General features: G+C 43.4%; 1 protein-coding gene and 1 pseudogene across 3 annotated transcripts in view; both read right to left on the bottom strand.

Moving 5' to 3' along the window:
• Positions 1-19,767, bottom strand: part of NTM (neurotrimin) — a 1,300,688-nt gene that overhangs the window by 1,109,304 nt on the left and 171,617 nt on the right. The window lies entirely within an intron of this gene.
• Positions 8,493-9,031, bottom strand: LOC103128752 (diablo IAP-binding mitochondrial protein-like; annotated as a pseudogene).

The following is a 19,767-nucleotide window of genomic DNA, read 5'->3' as shown; positions in this document are numbered from 1 at the left end:
TCCACCATGCTTGCTGTAGCCCTTTTTCTAGTCCTAATCACTGCCAGAAAATGCATCACTCAGGACTTCTTGGCAGTGATGGAGCTTCTCAGAGAGAGCAAGGTGATCACACACACAAAAAATAAAAGATATACAAATAAATAGAGAAAAATGTGTACAGCTGATATACTACAAAGTACATATCAAAAGGTCTGAGTCCCCTCAGGACACATTCACAGAGGTAGGGGACAAACTAAATCTAGTTCAGGGACTCAGAAGATTTATTTCTTTCACCCTGAAGGAAAATTAAGCTAGATAGGAAGATTTCATACTCCTAGTAAGCCTGAAAATATAAATGACCACTTCTCTCAACCCCAGATACACTTTTTCCCCTTAGCCAATGATAAGCTTTTGTGAGACATTAAAGTGCATGTGCTTTAAGAATTACATATTTGGGGTGTCAGGTGGTGGCAAACTGGGTTAAACACACATAGTACGAAGCACAAGAACCAGCACAAGGATCCCAGTTCAAGCCCCTGGCTACCCTACTGCAGGGGGATCATTTCACAAGTGGTGAAGCAGTTTTGCAGGTGTCTTTTTCTCCCTTTCTCTGTCTACCTTTCCCTCTCAATTTCTCTCTGCCTTATCCAATAAAAAATGTATATTTCATCAGCTGCACAGTAGCTCACTTGGTAGACCCCTCACCAGGTTTCAAGTCCCTGGCCCCCACCTGCAGAGTGCAAGTTTCATGAGCAGTGGAACAATGCTTCAGGTATCTCTCTTTCTCCATTCCCTTCCCCCTTTTCCCTACCCCGACTCAGTTTCTCTCTGTCTTTTTTTTTTTAAGGAAGAAAAAATGGTTACCAGGAGTGGTATATTTCTCTTGCAGGCACTGAGCCCAAACTATATATTTATCTATAGATAGATAGATATAGAAGATATATATTTCACACTCCCTTAAGCACAAAGCATATCCCAAATAGTCACATTATATTTTCTTTTTTTAAAATCTTTTTTTTACTATTTATTTATTCCCATTTGTTGCCCTTGTTGTTTTATTGTTGTAGTTATTACTGTCGTTGTCATTGCTGGATAGGAGAGATAAATGGAGAGAAGAGAGGAAGACAGAGAGGGGGAGAGAAAGATAGACACCTGCAGACCTGCTTCACCACCTGTGAAGTGACTCCCCTGCAGGTGAGGAGCCGGGGACTCAAACCGGGATCTTTACGCAGGTGCTTGCACTGTGTGCCACCTGCGCTTAACCCGCTGCTCTACCCCCCGACTCCCACACTGTGTTTTCTTTAAGGTCATGCAACCAGATATAGTTTAAGATAACTTCAAGAAATCCAGACCTTCACTGAAGAACAAAACAGTATTATCCATCATGCTGACAGTTGGGCACTGCTTTATGAGAAACCCCGACTCCTCCTTGCCCCCAGCAAACCTAACAGAGACCACATCCAATAAGTCACTGACCAAACTCACCTGAACCTGGACACAAGGAAAACAAAAAGGGGGGTGAGGATTGCTGCTAAGAGCAGTGGACTTGTAGAGCTGGTACTGAGCCCCAGCAATAACCCTAGTGACAATAACATAAAATAAAATAAAATAAAATAAAATAAAGACCTCATACTATCTTCCTCATCTGTCAAACTGTTCACTCTGGGGAGAACTGCAGAACCTTTGAAGAACCTTCGAATTCATGCTCCCACTCATTTTTCTATGGACCCACAGATGCCTATCTAGTGGGTGCGTAGTTTTCTCATGCTGACGAGCTGGAATGGTTCAGCTCTGCTGAACTCCAGAGTGGGCTTTTAAGTGCTGGAGTGAAATATTCCAGTGACCACTAGGGTGACTGACTGTGTTCCCAGAATGTGGTGCCAAAGCAAGTCTCCTGTCCCTGCAGAGGTCTTGGGGCACATCTCCTGTTTGGAACTGACACTGGCAAGGTAGCACCAGCTAGAAGCATCAGTGGCCAGAGCCAGCATCCTCCTGCTTGCCAGCAGGTACTCCAGAAGAGGGCAAGCAGGGAGACAGGAGAGCAAAGGAGGATCTGAGCAAGAGGTCACCCCCCTCCTGCCAACTCCTGCAGCCTCCAATAGAGCTCCTTTGCAGGCCCCAGCTCAGCCAGTGCCTAATGGGAATGAGCTACTCATGCATATGCAAATACTGAGAAGGGAAGGCACACTGGGAGATTAGCACTTTTAATGAAGGCAGTCCTCAGGGAAAGAACAGAAAAAGTGGACAACTTGTGACTTGGGAGAGCAAAGGGCAGAAGGAAAAACATCTGCGGGATACCAAGGAATCTTATAACAACAATGACAATATATAGCAGCAACAGAATCACTCACATTTAATATTAAATGCTAGCAAGCACCTGATAAATGTTAGCTAGACAAGGTGAGGGGTATGATTCTCTCTACTTCATGGACTGTGGGTGCCAGAGCCTGGATTAGTCTGGTATCTCAAGAATTACTTTAAAAGGAAGCAACATTGAAGGGGGTAGATAGCATAATGGTTATGCAAAGATACTCTCACGGTTGATGCTCCAAAGTCCCAGGTTCAATCTTCCCCACACCACCATAAACCAGAACTGAGCAGAGCTCTGGAAACACACACACACACACACACACACACACACACACACACACACACACACACACACACACTGAAGAAAATCAATGTGGAACCAAGTATCAAGTATCTTACTTGGAGAAACATGAAGCAAAAGTCAGTTTCAGCTGGGCAGTTGCAATGATGAGGTCATACCACAAACCTTCCATAGTGAAGTAGCAGCAGCTACAATGACTCATGATATGACCTTTGTCAACCATCACGATGCACAAAGAATAGTTCATTTTACCCACCCCCAGGTCCAACCCCTTTTCCAGAAGGACCGCTTAATGGTATAGATGGAAAAACAACACAGAACGACCTGGCCTGGTTGTCTCAGTGCAGAGATAAAACTGAATCAAGAGACATACTGTGTGGTTACTATGGTACCATCGAATTCCCCAGGCATTGGCTGCAACCTCCCTTGCTATCTATACACACAGTATATAAACACTCTACACCAGGACACCATTTTAGAAGCAGTTCTCTCAGAGAAATGTGAGCATTGTTACCAGGTTCCAGTTCCTCCCAGGCTCTATTCTCAGTTTTGATTCTTTAATAAACTCACTGAAGTATTGAAAAATAGAGTTTGCTGCATTGCCATGTCCATGACCCAAGTTCAAGTCTAGTTCTCCAACTCACTGAAGGAAGCTTTTGGTATTATGTTTTTTGTTATTTTTTTTTTTTTAATTTTGCCTCTCTGTCTCTACATAACCTAAACTAATAATAAATAATAAACTCACTTAAAAACCTTGATTTTTTTCCCAGTATCTTTTTGTTCTTCAACTAACAGCTTTAAGGAGCAGCCAGGGATGTAAACTGAAGAAACAACAGTAGCAGCAAATTCCATCTCTGTCCAGGAGGAAGTTGGAGGGAGACACATGAGATGTGACTACCTGACCTGCCTTTTCATGTTCATTCCAAAGTGACTGTTATTATTCCCGTTTTCTGTGCTCATGATGTCATTATCACCTGGTTTTCACCAGCAGGCCAGGGAGGAGATAAGTGGAAGTGGCAGAGACCCTGGGCTGCCAGAATAGGCAGCCACCCTGCCTCCAAGTAGGCAGTCACCGATTTAGGACTCCTTTCAGGCACATCTGGTTTTATTGAATGAATTACTGAGCTGGAACAAGCTAAATGCTTCTAAATAAGCTGATGAGATGCTGGGTCAAGATGGCTACTCCTCATCCCCACCCTTGCAGAGAGGTGGGCTCACTTTCACCCACTCAGCTTCCCATTACCAGAAGCATCTGGGGGTCCTTTGGGGGGGGTGGTCAATGATGGGCAGGGGTTGTATCTATAACCCGGGTCCCTGGTCATTGGTTGTGTTTGCCTGTGGCCTGTCAGGGGTTTGCTCCCTGGCTTTGCTTCCCTGTCTCCCTTTAGGAAGCCTGTAAGGGGGGAAACAACTGTACTTTACAGGATGGTGGGTGACAGGAAAAGAGCACAGCGTCAGAGTCAGGAGGTGGCTCCCTTTTCTGGGACAGAGAACCCTGAGGACCTTGGAAGTGACATCTTCAGGTGTTAGTAAGTATATAAATAACTTTTACCAAGGCTATTCTCAGTCACCCCTCAACAGGAAAACCAGAGTGCCCTGCTCCTTCCTAACCCTGGAATGAAGTCTGTACCCCAAGGATACCATGTGGAGAGAGGGCAAGGGAGGAAGCTCCACCCTTGTGAACCCTTGTTCATGTGGCCAAGTGCCACCCCTTCATCCCCACAGAAGCCAACCTTCTTTCCATCCCCACTTCTGAATTCACCCGCATCTCTTAGGTCTGTGTCTCTCTGAAGTTGAAAGACCACTTAGGTTTCTAGAGATGTTCACATCCTTCTCTTCTATTTTGATAAGCAGGCACACTTCCCACTCTCTCTTTATTAGTAAAACCCAGGAAGGTGGCAGGCAGTGTCTTTTGTACATTTTGCTGCTAAAACAGTCTGCTGATGGGCAGGCAATGTGGAAGTTCAGGCCATGCAGGGAACTTGAACCTGGGTTGGGGGGGATCTTTGTTGGGCCTAGAGAAGGGTTGCTCCATGGTGGGAGCACAGCTTTGCAGTTGCACTGTTTGCCATCAGCTGGCCGTAGGGAGTCTTCCTGGAGCACTGGGCTCCCACAATGCCTCATTCCTGTGCCAACTTCTTCTGGCTGCCTGCCAGGGTAGTGGCGTCTGGTGGAGAAGTGAAGGAGGGGAACCCTCATGATTGGGGAGCAAATGCTAGGTGGGTATGACAGGGAGAGGCAAGTCTGCAGGGCAGAGAGTGAGAACCAGGAAGCAGATGGAAGGATCTGCAAAGCATGGCACTGGCTGGTAGTGCTGGCTGGGGCAGGGAGCATATCCTTCCAATCAGCGTGATTGCAATCAGCCCAGAGCTGTGTGCTTTCAATAGCGCAGGCAAAAACATGCAATCTGCAAAATGCATGTCAAAAATCACAAACGAGACAACAAACAACAGGGGAGGGGGGTAAGAGGGAAGGAGAGAGAAGCCAGAGTAGGCTTCCTGCAGCCGTTGTGACTGTCCCCTGGGGATCCAGCTGGGAAAAAGTATGGAGGGCCAAAGACCCCTCCCCCCAATTCCAGATGGGCATGAGTGGGGTACCAGGGACCAGGAGCTCTGAGGCCGCCCACTTGAGCCCTTCTCTTAGTCTCTTTTTACCACTAATTTCCACCTCATGTTTTTAAATTTATTCTCGGCTTCCTTCAAATACCAGTCAATGAACCATCCAAATTTCCTCCAAATACCCTTGAAAATGTGAATTATGCAATTAAGGGCGGTGTAATACAATAATATGAGGAGAAATATTGTCATACATATTTTAATGAAACATACGAGGTTGGAGGGAGGAGAGATTTCCCAGAGTTGCCTTCAGGAACCTTCCAGTGACAGCTCCATCTTCTTCCCTGTTAAAATCTTATCATCCACATGAAGCCCTGCCCCTCCAAAAAATGTCACTAAAGACAGGGGCCTTCAGGAGGCAGCTACCAATGCTCAGGTCAGAGGTAGGTTTATTTATAGGAGGTCAATCTGTAAGGGGCTATTCCTCTCATGTTGTTATGCAGGGTTCATTCAACGCATTTAATATTGGCCAGATTCTGTTACCTTAGGTCTTTTTCCATCAAAAATTACTTTTGGCCTTTGCATGGGCAGTAGGGTGATGAGTGGTCCCAGTTTTATGAGACAGTCCAAATTGTTACACTCAAAAGAGAGAGTGAAACAACACAGGGGAAATACTAAAAGATAAGAATTGTCAGCCACAAATAACTTATCCTGTAAAATCAGCCTTCAGATATCATGGGGAAATACGGGTCTCTTCAAGCCCAGGAAAATAAAGGAATTTACCACCACCAGATCATTCTTTCAAGAATTACTGAAAATAGTCTCATAAGAAGAGAAGAAAGAGAGAAGCATGAGCAGTAGAATAGAAATAACAATAGTCAACAACAGCAAAAACACACACACACATACAAAAAAAACAATGCAATAGGAAGGGGAAAGGAAATAAGGACACAGCAGTATAATACAATGATTATTGGACAAGATCAGTTTAAAAATTGTGTCCTGGAGCCCCGGTCCTCCAGAACCCCACCCCACCAGGGAAAGAGAGAGACAGGATGGGAATATGGATCGGCCTGCCAATGCCCATGTTCATCGGGGAAGCAATTACAGAAGCCAGACCTTCCACCTCCTGCATCCCACAATGACCTTGGGTCCATACTCCCAGAGGGATAAAGAATAGGAAAGCTAACAAGGGAAGGGATGGGATATGGAGTTCTAGTGGTGGGAATTGTGTGGAGTTGCACCCCTCTTATCCTATGATTTTGTCAGTGTTTCCTTTTTATAAATAAATAAATTGTAGATATGATATATAGATATGTTAGACATGATAGTGTGTCCTCTTAACTGGGTGTGCCACTGCCCAGCTCCTCCTTTACGCTTCTAATTCTTTCTCTTGCATGCTTTTTTTTTTCGGCCTCCAGGTTATCACTAGAGCTCTGTACCTGCACTATAAATCCACTGCTCCTGGAAGTCTTTATTTTTCCTTTTTTTTTTTTTTTTTGATCTTTTGGATAACACAGAGAGAAACTGAGAGGGGAAGGGAAGATAGAGAGGGTGAGAGAAAGATAGACACCTGAAGATCTGCTTTACTGCTTGTGAAGCGGCCCTCCTGCCGGGGGCTAGAACCAGGATCCTTCCTCAGGACCTTGAGCTTCATAATATGTGTGCTTAACGCTATGTGCCAGCACCTGGCCCTCTCTCATGTATGCATTTGTTAAATATTGGTTTGTTTCTAACAAACATACTTTCAAGGCAAGGAAGGTGTGACTCAGCATACAGAGCACATTCATAGCATTCATGAGGAAAGAGATCTCTCTTTCCCTGTCTTTCTTCTTTCACAATGAGTAGATAGATATTTTTAAAAAGCATACATTTATTGTCCACCTGGTATGTAAAGAACTGTGTTTACTTGAGCCCCAGCAAGCAGACTAGAAAAACCAGCACTTGTGAACATGTGAGTGCTACTTGTGAGCTTGCAGTTAGAACGTTTGGATTCTGCTACAGCTAGCGCTTCATCTAGCGGACTCACGCCCTTTTCTTTGTAAAGTAGGGATGATATTAATATCTTTTGATAAAGTAGTTGCGACTGTGTTAGCAGTGCCCATAATGATGCTATTGAACCTTAAAGTGCTGTAGTTGAACTATATTAATTCACAATGTTATGTGATGAAAAGTGCACAGGAGTTGACTCTCAATCCTGATACCACCGCTTGCTAGCGATGTGATCACTAGTCATTTTACAATTCTACATTTCAATTAATCACCCATAAAAAGGCGAGTAGCAGCAAGTGTCCTGCCAACTTTTCTGGGCAATTAGGGTTGCAAGGGAGATGCTCTCTGTGAAATTGCTTGATGGACTGCACTGGGCTCTACGGATTCAAAGCAAAGCTGTGAGTTGATAAGGGAGCAGGCCTTAGAGAATCTCTTCTCTCTGGAGCCCCTACCTCTGTGGGCAGGTCACTGTCCTGTCTCTGTTCTTTCCTGGTTTTCAAATTGGACTGGAAACTGGATAATCTTATAGCCTCATTGGGAGGATCAAAGGAATTAATAAGTAAAAGTGATGAAAGCAGTGCCTAGAACAACAGCTGCGAGTCAGAAATTTCTACCCTTGTTGTTAATGGGGTTACTGTTTGTAGTATTATTTTTCTCCTTGTGTCCCCAAATCTTTTTTTTTATGATAAACATTATTTAGTTGTTTGTTTTGGATAGAGGCAGAGATAAATTGAAAGAGTATAGGAAGATAGATAGATGATAGATAGATAAATGATAGATAGATAGATAGATAGATAGATAGACAGACAGATCTGTAACACTTTCACTGCTCCTTGAAGCTTCCCCCTACAGGTGAGAACCAAGGTCTTGAACCTGGAACCCTGTGCACTGTCAGGTGTGCGCTTGACAAGCAAGGCACATCACCACCTAACCCTCTGTGCCCAAATCTACCCAGTCTGGAAGGTGCCCAGTGTTTGAAAGGTGCTGAACCCTTCTCTCTCTGAGTGGCCACTAGGTAAGGTGACTTTCCCCTCTGCTGTCCTCTTCCCTTGTCATGTATCAGCTTTCTTTTTTTATTTTATTTCATTTCTCATGTCACTTTACAAGTTTTGTTATTCATAAATTAAATTACAAAAAAATGTTTAGAAACTATTTGGAAACTGAAAATTCTATTATTTATTTATTTATTTATTATTTAATATCTAATACTAGCAATCTGGCTTCTAGTGGTTTGTTAATTTTTTCCTGTTGCGCAGTAAATTTTCATTAACAGATGGGAAAATTTTTCACAGCGTGCCCTAGACCACCTAACATAAATCCCTCAGTTTCAGAGCTAGATGGAAGCTCAGGCGGTATCACAAAATAAAGTTTAACCCATCATTTTGGCAGGCAGCTTCTGCTGCCATCTCTGAAAGTCCTAGTGCAGTCATCCAAGTGGTTTCCAATTTTAGATATTCTTGCTGTTTTGAAGTCATTTCAACTCTGGCTCCTATGATCACCTGCCACACTTCATCTTCCTTCTGTGAATTAATTTTTCCCATGTAAACTTGTATATTGTCGGTACAGAAATATTAAAGTATAAACAGCCTTAGCATATCAGTGATTGCTTCAAACAAAGCGTATGTGGTCTGAGAAAGAAAGGTAGAGGTACCATCTGTTACCAGAGGCACTGCTCTCCTCATTAGTGCTTCATTACTAAGAGAACGAGGCTCCGGTTCTGCGCAATCGGGACCGGACACAGGCTCACGCTGAAGCCAAGTGCGACCGTCTTGCACCATGGCCTTAGCAAGTCTGAAAAGCAGCACTTCTTCACATTGCCCATGACAGGCCCACACTACTTGTACCTATAGAAAGAAATTAAGCTCCAACACAGCCAACACCTCAGGGCCACCATCCCGCGACAGTAGGAAGACAGACATACACGCCAGAAGTGAAGCTATGTCGTGGGCAGGAGGCAAGGCAGGTCATGTCTCAGCTTTCTTTAGAATCCTCTGAGTCTCTATTTCCCCAGAAACACAACCAAGTTTTACACTGAGCATGATTCCCCATCTCCATTAAAGATAGATAACACTGATACAGGTTTCATTAGTTAACACTCTGCACTGCCTTTGAGGATGAAGTCTCTGGACTAGATACCACATGGCCTTGACTCAGTGAGGCCTGTGTGTTACACAGTGTTGATGTTCTCTATGACTGAAAGAACATGCAATTATAATTATAAACAATTATAATCACAAATATGTATTTAAAAGGAGACATCACAAGTTACATGATTTTTACAGGATACATTTTATCTATTGTATGTAAGAGGAAGTTTCACGTAAGGCAGAGAGACAGATAGATGGATAAACAGACAAAGGCAGTGTACTCCAGTATATGCAGTGCTAGGGATTGAACGAGAGATCTCAGGCACGTTCATATTCTACTACTTATAGCATTTTCTCAGCTGAAAATTTTAAGCCTTATTATTATCATTTTTTACTTGTTTTGTGACTTTTAAAATTTATTTATTTATTTTATTCTTTTTATTTATTTATTTATTTTCTCTCCAGGGTTATTACTGGGGCTCAGTGCCTGCACTACAAATCCACTGCTCCTGGAGGCTATCTTTTTCCCTTTTGTTGTCCTTGTTGTTTATCCTTGTTATTGTTATTATTGTTGTCATAGTTGTTGGATAGGACAGAGAAAATTGAGAGAAGAGGAGAAGACAGAGATGGAGAGAAAGATAGACACCTACAGACCTGCTTCACTGCCTGTGAAGCAACCCTCCTGTAGGTGGGGAGTCGGGGGCTTAAACCGGGATCCTTACACTGGTCCTTGAGCTTTGCTCCATGTGCACTTAACCCACTGCCCTACTGCCTGGTCCCCCATTTTGTGACTATTTAAAAAGCACTATGCCTGTGTGATTCCACTGTTCCCCGAAGACTTCCTCCCTTTTTAATTTCACAAGCAGTGAAGCAGGTCTACAGGTGTCTCTCTTTCTCTCTCCTTCTCTATCTCCTCCTGCCCTTTCAATTTCTTCCCTATGAAAGTCCCCAGGTTCTCAACCCTAATCAACAGAAAAGAAAAAAAAATGACTATAGGCCAGGAAGTCATGGAAACTGGATTTCACATTGGAGTTTATAATGTCTTAGCTCTGGGATTTAGACTTTCTCTGAGTCATAATTTCCTCAACTGAAATAAAATAATAATAATCATCTACTTTGAAGGTTTATGTTTGGGGTATTCTGATATTCACCAATACTTTGTACTAAACAGGTATTTTACTAGGCATCACTTAAGTCATCATGGAACAAAGTTAGACACCTATGTCCCCTTCTAGAGTTCAGCAGGTATGAAAACATTGAGATGATCACAAGAATTCAGAAATAATAAGGCATCACCCTGGAACTGAAATTAATCTGGCTACTATGTCGGCAGGTCCCCTGTGGCTTGGAGAATAGAAGCACAAGTGTCAGAAGAAGTTGTCAAACAGGCCTTCCTGGGGACGCACCAGGGAACTGACAGCAGGAGAAATGTCTGCCCTTTGCTGGGGCTTGATATTGATGAGCAGGTACCTGTGCGCCTGCGCTGAATGAAAAACTGGTGGCATTAAGGTGCGTAAATAGGATCATATGTTATTGGAAGATCTTCTCTTTGTAATCTGAGGGTCTCCCTAGCTGTTTCCACACAGACTGCCTTATTTATGGCTGTTCCATGGGCTGGCATTCTGCTCTTTGCCTGCTTTCTGAGAGAGGCAGCTGGAAAGGGAGCCTGACTCAGCAATTTAGAGCATGACTGGATGAGAGGGCAAGAAAGCAGTTGGGCTGAGGTATACACCATGGAAAGGACAAGAATAAAAGGAAGAAGATGGCAATTGGGGATGGGCCGTTGGGAAGGTTTTCATCTGATCAGGAGAGAACCAAGTGCCTTAGGAAGCCATCTCTGACTTCCAAAGTGTCTGGAGGAAGGGCCGGTGTGCTAGTTCTTGTCAAATCCAGGGCAGGAAAGTATGACCCAAGATGTCTGTTCCTTCCAGGTCCCAAAGGGTTTTTCAGGGGCAGAGCAGACTTACTAGCTCTTGAGGGAGAAGATGAAAGGCAATTGGCCTAGAGAATCTGAAATGGAGAGAACTAATTTGAACTGACTGGTACAACTGATTTTCTGGTGTGTCTTATTGTCACTAATGCCAGAGATGGCAGTTCTGAAGGTATGAGACTTCAGGGTTCTTTCTGGTGGGAGATGAGTCGGCACCTTATCCTTCACTCCCTTTTCCACTCCTGGGATGTGACTCAGTGCCAAGTTATGGAGGCAAAAGAACTCCATGCTTGTCTTGTGGTTTTGTTTGTTTATTTCACCTGGGTTTTCAGGTGCCTGTATAACAAATCCACTGCTCTTAGTGATCCTTTTCTCCCATTATTTTCTTTTATTTGATAGGATGGAGAAAAATTGAGATGGGAGAGGAAGATAAAGAGGGAGAGAGAGGAAGTCTGGCGGTAGCACAGCGGTTTAAGCGCAAGTGGCACGAAGCACAAGGACCAGCATAAAGATCCTGGTTTAAGCTCCCAGCTCCCCACCTGCAGGGGAGTCGCTTCACAGGCAATGAAGCAGGTCTGCAGGTGTCTATCTTTCCCTCTCTCTGTCTTCCCTTCCTCTCTCCATTTCTCTCTGTCCTATCTAACAACAATGACGACATCAATAACAACTACAACAACAGTTAAAAAAAAAAGGGCAACAAAAGAGAAAATAAATAAATATAAAAATGTTTTTAAAAAAGAGGGAGAGAGATACCTACAGCACTGCTTTATCACTTATGAAGCTTCCCCCCTGCAGGTGGGTAGGAGAGGTTTGAACCCAGGTCCCTACTGTGCTTGATAACATGTCCACTCAAATAGGTGTACCGCTACCTGGACCCTGTCTTCCTTTCTGAACCCCCTTGTTGATGTTCCTATTATCCCAGCCTTGTTATCAACACTAACATTTTGCCAAGTGTCTTCTCTGTGGTCTGTATCTGGGGCTAATGTGAGTGGAGCCACCAGTACATGGTGTTCTCTCTGCTTGGTAGTTCAGTTGACTTATCCAGATTGAATCGTACAATAATTCCATCAGATACTGCAATCTCCATTTGACAGAGGACATAATATGTACAAAAAATATTTTTTCCCAAGGCTGGGCAATGGTATATCCAATTGAACATTAACATACCTCACAAGAACCCAGGTTTAAGCCCTCATCCCAAACTGCAGGGGGAATCTTCAAACATAGTGAGGCAGTGCTGTAGATATTTCTCTTTCTCTCTTCTTTTCCACCTCCTGATTTCTGTCTCTACAAAATGGGGGGGGGGGGACTAGAGCAATAGATTCCTTATGCACCAAGCCTTGGAAATAACTTTGGTGGCTATTAGAGAAAGAAAACAAAAACAAAAGGAAGAAAGAATTTCCCTAAGGTCACACAGCACATCATAAACAAACCATGGATTCTACTCCATCCCTAAGCTTTCTGAGGAACAGAGAGAAACAAACAACCCCTATTTCTCCCCCACAGTCATGACTTTAAACTTAGAAATGGCTGGTTCTTCTTAAGGTTTCATGATAATATGTGCACTGCAGGAGTAGGAGGTCAACATATTCGAGAAAAGTAAGGCACACACCTCAGCATTGGTGTGTGACACATGGAGACACGTCTACAGTTAAATCTCAGCTCCCTCATGGGGATGGTTGATCTTGCCTGATCTTGCACTCAAGGCTGTTGTTGCCTGGTATCAAAAGTTTGTCTGCCGAGGGATATTGGATTAAAAGTTAATGCATTGCAAATATGCTCAATGGCAACACAAATCTGTGTTCCCTTTAAGAATTCTTCTTCTTCTAGCGTTTGCCCTTCTTCCGTAGCCAGTCAACAGCGTCAGGTTGAAAGCTGTCAGGAGCTGCTTGTTGCTGGCTTTGAAAGTGATTGGAATCCATGTGGATTCAGTTGACTAGGAAGGATTGTCAGTTTCCCCAATGAATGGGTACTCACGGGATGCTCCAGAATAATGGCCATAGACAGTGAAATAGCTCTCTGGGATAGTGTGCTGCTCTGTGACATAGCCATCTTGGATAGTGTCCATCACCCATCCAGCCTGACTTCCACTGCATTGAAGGAAGCACTGGTGTTGTGGTCGGTCTGTCTCCCTCTCTCTCCCTTTCCCTCTCTTTCTCCCTTGCTTTTCCTCTCTCTCTCTCCCTCCCACCCTCCCTCCTTTCTTTGTCTCTATATAAAAAAATTAAAGCTAGTAGTTCTGCCATACATTCTTAGGAAGTGAACATGCTTTAGTCAAGGACAAATGTTTAGCACTTTTCTGACTTTGGAAGTTGTCATATCTTCCCTGACCCCATTAGGAATGTCCTCCTGGAAGTAAAATTAGATAGGGGTAGGGGTGCCTACCCCATTAGACAAACCTACAGAATAATCTCTATAATTTTCCTAGCAGAGTATCCTGCAGGGAAGGGCCTCTAGCCAACCCTTGTCCCCTCCCTTGGAAGTGTCTCAAATTCTCCCTATTCTACTAGGCATGCTACAACTATTAACCTGCCTTCCACCCCCTCATCAAGAGGATTTTAGATGAGGATATTAACAAGCACAAGTTATTGGCATTTGATGTTGGCCTGGGGACCTGAGGCTTTCCTGGTTGTAAATCAGAACCAACCCTGAGGGATGGAGGTGAGTGCTGAATTTGAACACTGAATGAGAGTTTAAAAGAAGGATGGAATCAAGCCATAGTTACTGCACTCTGATATGACATCAGGCTCTAAGCCCAGTTGCTTTCAATGTATCATTTAACCAGTTCAAGAGTATCCTGAGCTTGGCATTCAGTTGTCTTTTGTACCCATCGCACTTCCTAAGTATAAGATCCGAAGCTATTTAGGCAAAGAAAAAGCTCCGTGAGATTCTCCATTCAGACTTTTGATTCCAATGTGCTTGGGCCCTGTTACACATCAGGCTTTCTGCTTTCTTTCTCTTTACTGTAGTTATGAAGTCACTGGGTGCGACCCACATTGTAGAATATGCATAGCAGATAATAGTCATGGAATGGAAGATGTGTGGATGAATGACTATCGCTCCCAATGCCTTTAGGTCCTGAGACCCAGAGTGCAGGAGTGTCTCCGTGAGGGGTCATTGAGGTAGCTCACTTAGTAGGGGCTTACTTTACCATGAACGTGGCCAAAGTTCAAGCCCTTTGGTAACCATACAGGTGTGTTTAAGGGAAACTTCATGAATGGTGAAACATTACTTCATTTTCACTCCTTTCTCTCTCCCTCTCTCTCTCTCTCTCTCTCTCTCTCTCTCTTTCTCTCTCTCTCTCCCTCCCCCACTTCTTACCATCTCTCTAGGGGAAAGGAGAAAATGGTCACAGGAATTGCTGCAGCTGTGTTGCAGGCACTGTTTCCCAGTGATAACCCTAGTGACAATAAATGGGGAAAAAAAAGAGAAAGTTTCAGTGGTATTTTTCCTTGCTTGTCTGTCTCTGTCTGCCTATATTTGAGTAGGAAGAAAGAAATCACGTATTTGTGAGGCCCTAGTTACGCCCTCCTCCTAAGAACATTGCTGTGAATGACTGAGTGGATTATAGATCCTGAAGAAGGGGCAGTGTATAGGCCAAGGGAAAGATGGTTCTCACCACCACCACCACCACCCCCACACACATTTGCCCTGGTTCCGGTGCCCATTGGGAAGACTTTAGAAAAGCTCAGTTTATCAGTCTATCCTTGCCTAGGCTTCCCACTCCATCTGACATATTTTCTTGCCAGAAAACCATGTGTTTTTAAATGAGACAAATCTAATGTCTCCAAAGGGTCAAATGTCTCTTCCCTTCCCAGAGAACCAGACAGTTCTCCTCCTCCAGTATCTTCCTTTGAGAGTGAAAATCTGCTCTTGGGTATGTGCCAGTCTTGTATCTTCCACTGGTAGTCTGATGGTCTCACCTTTAAATTGAAAGATCTCCCTTCAGTCTCCTCTTTTTTTTCTTCTTCTTCCTCTTTTTTTTAAATATTAAATTTACCTACAAGAGGAATTCAGCAAAAAAGATTGCTGGTATAAAGCAATTGCTATTTTGTACAGATGACAGGATGCTGAGCATAATATAGGCAGAAAATTAGCCTGTAATCACTGCTTTCTTTTGGATCTGCTTCTAGATGTATTTAAGCCCAAGAGACTTCCCCCAGAGAGTGAACCCCAGGGACCTGGTTCCTCCTACTACTCATTACCTTTGGTTTTGTTGTCTCCAAAGAAGAAAATTAGGGCTTGGTAGCCACTGAGATGCTGGTGTTCAGCCAGGGAAATGTTCACACAGGAAAAAGAAAAAAATGACAGTCACCACATATGATCAGAAATGACTTAATGGCTTAAATTATCTTGCAGGTTTGTGGAGGAACTATCAAAGTTGGAAGTGCCATGCAGGCATCTTCTCTTTGTCCTGCTTCTACTGGGCCTTTAATTGCCAAGGGCAGAAGACAGGCTCTGCCTCTCCCACTGCCCTATTGTTGGGTCCAAAGGAAAGAGCCAAGTAGGTGAAGAGAACTCCCAGCCATGGAGGCTATTGTTCAGGAAGCACTGCAGCAGGAAAGGCTACCGCTCACATTCTCTCTACAAAGGGCTTAAAGTAACCAAAAGCATATAGAGAATCACCCAAATGAGCCTGGCATGTGGGAATGTAGAAAAGTGTCAGTGTTTTCCCCAATCTCTGTCTCTAGTTAAAAATCCCCAAATCTCACCTCTCGAGAGCCCTACTGCATTAGGGAAAGATAGAAACGGGCTAGGTTTGGGCCAACCTGCCAATGTCCATGTCCAACAGAGAAGCAGTTACAGAAGTCCAAACTTCTACCTTGCTGCACCCCATAAAGAATTTTGTTCCATACTCCCAGAGAAATAAAGAATAGGAAAGCTTTTGCAGTCCGGGAAGTGGCGCAGTGGATTCTTAACCATGAGGTCCTGAGTTTGATCCCTGGCAGCACATGTACCAGAGTGATATCTGGTTTTTTCTCTCTTCCTGTTTTTCTCATGAATAAATAAATTCTTAAAAAAAAAAAGAATAAGAAAGCTTCTAATGGAGGGGATAGAAAACAGAACTCTGGGAGCTGGGCTGTAGCGCAGTGGGTTAAGCGCAGGTGGCGCAAAGCACAAGGACCGGCATAAGGATCCCGGTTCGAACCCCCGGCTCCCCACCTGCAGGGGAGTCGCTTCACAGGCGGTGAAGCAGGTCTGCAGGTGTCTGTCTTTTCTCCTCCTCTCTGTCTTCCCCTCCTCTCTCCATTTCTCTCTGTCCTATCCAACAACGACGACAATAATAATAATAACTACAACAATAAAACAACAAGGGCAACAAAAGGGAATAAATAAATAAAATAAATATTATAAAAAAAAAGAAAAAAAAAGAAAACAGAACTCTGGTAGTGGAGCTGCATGGAATTATATCCCTGTTATCTTATAATCTAGTTAGTCATTATTTAATCATTAATAGCAATTTTAAAAAACCTTGATTTTTTACTGGCAGTGGTATACCAGTCTTCCTTTGGCTTCCCTCTTTACTTCATATACAAAAGCTTACTCTTCCCATTAAGTGAACCAGCCCATATGAGTTTGATGGCCCAGAAAAAAGCCACTCTATAGGACTCTGGGTGTCTGGTATCATGTTTCTGGAAAGGAGAAGCAATGTACATTTCCCAGAGTTTATGAAAGATATAAATGAAAATGGCAGAAACCAAGCTGAAGAGACAGCATATTGGTTATGCAAAAAGACTTTTGTGCCTGAAGATCCAAGGTCTCAAATTCGACCCCAGCACCAAAATCAGCCCAAACTGAGCAGTGCTCTGGCCTCTGTCTGTCTGTCTGTCTGTCTGTCTATCTACCTATCTATCTATCTTTCCCTCTGTATTTTTCTCATTAAGATAAAATAAATTTTTTAAAAAATGAGGGTAGCAGAGATAGCATAATGGTTATGTAAACACACTCTTATGCTTAAGACTCCCAAGTCCCTGGTTCAATCCCCAATACCACGATAAGCCAGAGTTGAGCAGTGCTCTGGAAATAAATTAATTAATAATAAATAATTTTTTTTAAAAAATGGCAGAAAGTGCTATGCTTCCACAGCTTTCTTTAGAAATGAGGGACTTCAGATGACATGGACCTCTTGGTATTTAATAAATTTTCTCTTGTCGCAGTCAATCAGTATTTCACTGCTCCAGGCTAACATTTTCACATAGTAAGAGAGATAGACTGAGTAACAGAGAGGGAAAGGGAAAAACACAGCAGATATACAGACAAAGAATAAAAAGTACCAAAGCTTTTTTCAATGAGTTTGGGGGCTGGGCTTGAACCTGAGTCATGCACATATCAAAGCTGCACATTATCTTACTCTGTCAGCCCTCGAGCCCCCAACTAAACTTCTTTATTTTTTTATTAATTTTTATTAGATTTTTATTTATTTATTTATTTATTTATTTATTTATTTATTTATTTATTTGATAGAGACAGCCAGAAATGAGAGGAAGGGGGAGATAGAGAGGAAGAAAGACAGAGAGACACCTGCAACCCTGCTTCACCACTTGCAAAGTTCTCCCCCTGCAGGTGGGGACTGAAGGCTTGCTTGAACCTAGGTCCTTTGCACATTGTAACATGTGCAGTTAACCAGGCATGCCACCACCCAACCCCCCAAAACTTCTTAATATTCCTTTCCCAGTTTTCTGAGCAGTGAAACTGTATTGCAGGTGTCTCTCTTTCTCTCTCCATCTCTATCCTTCCCTTCCTTCTCAGTGTCTATCTCTTTATCTCTAATAAATGAATACATACTTTTGAAAGATGCATTTAAAAATGAATTTCCCCTTCTTCCCTTGTAATTTTCTCTCTCTCTCTCTCTCTCTCTCTCTCTCTCTCACACACACACACACACACACACACACACACACACACACACACACACACACCACAGTGACCTTGAAGCTTCTTTCTTTCCACCCCATCTCCATGTTTAACTTTACCCTCAAAGATCAGCCCACACTGAATCTAACTTTTCTTCTTTTCCCCTTTATTCACTTCTGCTTCTTTTTTTCTCTCCCCTGAAATTCTGACCTCCTCTCTCCTACTCCACAGTTCAGACTTTCAACCCATTGCCCCCAGTTTTACATCACAAAGGCTTATCACACAGGATTAGCTCATGGCAAAGGCAGGCTTCCCTTTTGCAGGGCAAAGGGAATTGAGGAAAGGAGAAAGAGAATGGACAAAAATAGCATTCTCTTTGTCAATCAAGTCATGGCAGATGGCCTTGAAAACTCACTCCTTAGAAATTCTTGGGGCCATCAAATATGACTGAGGACTCACTCCTGACTGGTTAAAGATTCTATTCCAACTCAGCCTGGAGAGTATGGAAAAGAGAGCTCCAAACAGGTGAGAGCAGAGAGAGTGTAACACTTTTGTCAGTCTGTTGGATGAAAACTTGAAGCAATTTTCATTCATGAATATGTATCATGTATACATCTGAGCCATCAGCCAACGCGCTCAGCAGATGGCCAGCGTGTTGAGAACTGTAACCCACTATACCTGAATGTTGTGATGGAGCATCAAGGGCTGGGTGGAAGCTGTCAGGATGCAAGATTCCTGACACATCTCTGGGGGGTGGGGAGCGGAAGGGAGTTGCCACACTCCATTACTCTTGATCCTAGGGCCAAAGGCCATGACCTGATAGAATATAAAAGGTGGCTTTAATGAGTCGGACATGAAAAGAAGGTTTGACCATGAGTGGCCATTAATGCTTCCATTCCCGGGCCCATTAACCTTGGGTTCCTTGGCCCAATTCCAACTAGGTTAATTAGATACCACCCTATCATATCTCCTCCTTCTTTGACAGCTCTCTTCTGTGTTGTGACTAAGAAACTTAAGCAGCCTCTGGCCTCACTGTCAACCTGAGGAGGCTGCTTTCATTGTTGACAGCCATATTTTGGGAAATGAGGGGAAACTTGCAAGTAAGATTTCTCTCTTTTTTTCATATATTATTTATTTATTACCTATGGATAGAGACAAAGAGAAATTGAGAGGGAAGGGGGTGACAGGGGGGAGGGAGAAAGAGAGAGAGAGAGAGAGAGAGAAAAAAACACTGTTTTACCACTCATGAAGCTCCCCCCTGCAGGTGGAGACAAGGGGCTTGAAACCAGGTTCTTGTACGTTGTTCATTCAACTAGGTGCACCACTGCTAGACCCCAGAAATAAGATTTCTTTACCACTCCAATTCCTAAATCATGTTTCCGAAAGACTGGGAAAACATCTTCTCCCTACCAGGAGACTTCACGCCTGCCTTGCAAGAGTTGAGACAACACTGTTTATGATACAGGTTCCTAATAGTCATAGGGATGTCATGATAACAAAAAGGCCCCCTTCCCTGGAAAAAAAAAAAAAAAAAGCTGGGCTGTTGACACAGCTGACACAAGCTCACCTGGCAATCACATAGAAACCCCTCAAGCATTTTTCATAGCATGAAAGCAAGGTCTGAAAGTTGGAAATGGGAGACTCGTGAGCTTCATTCAAGTCTGTTGTCCCATGATCACTGGCCTCATTCCTCACAGTCCCAACACTATGTCTATAGGTCTCCTACAAAGTCCAATACCCTCATTCACTCCATGCCTT

Source organism: Erinaceus europaeus, chromosome 20 (genome assembly GCF_950295315.1).
Source record: "Erinaceus europaeus chromosome 20, mEriEur2.1, whole genome shotgun sequence".
Taxonomy (NCBI): domain Eukaryota; kingdom Metazoa; phylum Chordata; class Mammalia; order Eulipotyphla; family Erinaceidae; genus Erinaceus; species Erinaceus europaeus.
The sequence above is the reverse complement of the archived record's forward strand: the minus strand, read 5'-3'. Positions and strand labels throughout refer to the sequence as shown.